The 1,419-nt window shown below is 33.8% G+C and overlaps 1 long non-coding RNA gene across 1 annotated transcript in view; it reads right to left on the minus strand.

Moving 5' to 3' along the window:
- The window catches only part of LOC107007756, a 14,084-nt gene that overhangs the window by 670 nt on the left and 11,995 nt on the right, over positions 1 to 1,419 (minus strand). The gene's annotated exons all lie outside the window — the stretch shown is intronic.

A 1,419-nucleotide genomic window follows, 5' to 3' on the forward strand; every position in this document is an offset into this window, starting at 1 on the left:
GGGGGGGGGGGCAGGCTCCAAAAGTGATAATCACTGATCAAGATAAGTCACTCAGATTCGCTCTTGAAGAAGTTTTTCCATGTTCAAGTCACTGTTTTGTGGTTTGGCATGTGCTGGAAAAAATCCCAAAAATACCCGTTGATCTAGAAAAGTTGCATGAAAAAATTCAGCAAGTGTATATTTAAGTTGGTAACCGATGAGAAATTTGGTTTAACAGGGTCGAAGATGGTTAGCCGATTTTATCAGCAAAAGAACGACTGGATTCAGACACTGTATGAGATCCGCAAAAAGTGAATTCTAGCTTACATGACAGGCAGTTTTATGGCTGGAAGGTCAACAACTCAACGGTCGGAGAGTATGAGCCTCCTTTGACAAGTACATTCATAAGAAAATCAGGCTCAAAGAGTTTATGAGACAATATGGAATGATTCTCTAAAATCGATATGAAGATGAAGCAATGGCAGACTTTGATACATTGCACAAACAACCAGCATTGAAATCACATTCACCATGGGGAAAGCAGATGTCAATAATTTATAATTTAATTCACAGCAGAACAAAGTTGGTTATGAACATATCATTTACGCAACCTATGTGAAGAAGCGAACCAAAAACAAAATGAACAGAGGAGCATACTTCCATAAGGAAGTCAAACTTTGATACATTATCCGGCAACAACACTGTCATTGATAAGAAATCTCAGGGGTATGGGCTAGGAACTGGTAGGTAAAGGGTAACAATGTGACGACGCAAATGTGAAGGAACTTATTTAAAGTCAAATTTCCCTATGGAGACTATTTTGTGCTTAGAAATTTGTAGTTGCAGAAAGTTTTTTAATCCGACAAAGATTGAAATGTTACGCGCACTAATGTGCACTTTGAAAGGTTCACGTCAAGGAACAGAAGAATGGTATCGACGGATGATTCATCAACTATTATATAGCTGGCTAACGTTCATACTTACATTAACTAATACTTGATTGAATAAATTGACCTACGAATTCTGATAAAATGATGTTGGTGAAAGTACACAATATTAAACTGATCCCTAAGGAAAACCTTCCTAGGTAGCTTTCCATTCTTGTAATTTGTATATGCTGTGGGAATTTTCTGTGAAGAAAAAAAATATTTTCGGAAAGATAAAAACAATATTAATTTCTTTAAATCAGATTTATCAAATCATAAAAAGCAACAAATATGAGTAGAAAAATTAATTTAAATAAACTCAAAGTTTGGACTTTTTGATGTTAGAAATATTTAAGAATGTAACTATTTGAAAAAATACAAAATAGAATACTTGTATTTGCAGATCTAAATTTCCTCCCCTTATTCATAGCCCAATCTTCAAAAAGTGTTAATTTAACAAAAAAAAAAAAATTAAAAAACGGAGTTAGAAAAAATAATAAATCAAATACTTGTA

This window comes from Solanum pennellii, chromosome 1, assembly GCF_001406875.1.
Source record: "Solanum pennellii chromosome 1, SPENNV200".
Taxonomy (NCBI): domain Eukaryota; kingdom Viridiplantae; phylum Streptophyta; class Magnoliopsida; order Solanales; family Solanaceae; genus Solanum; species Solanum pennellii.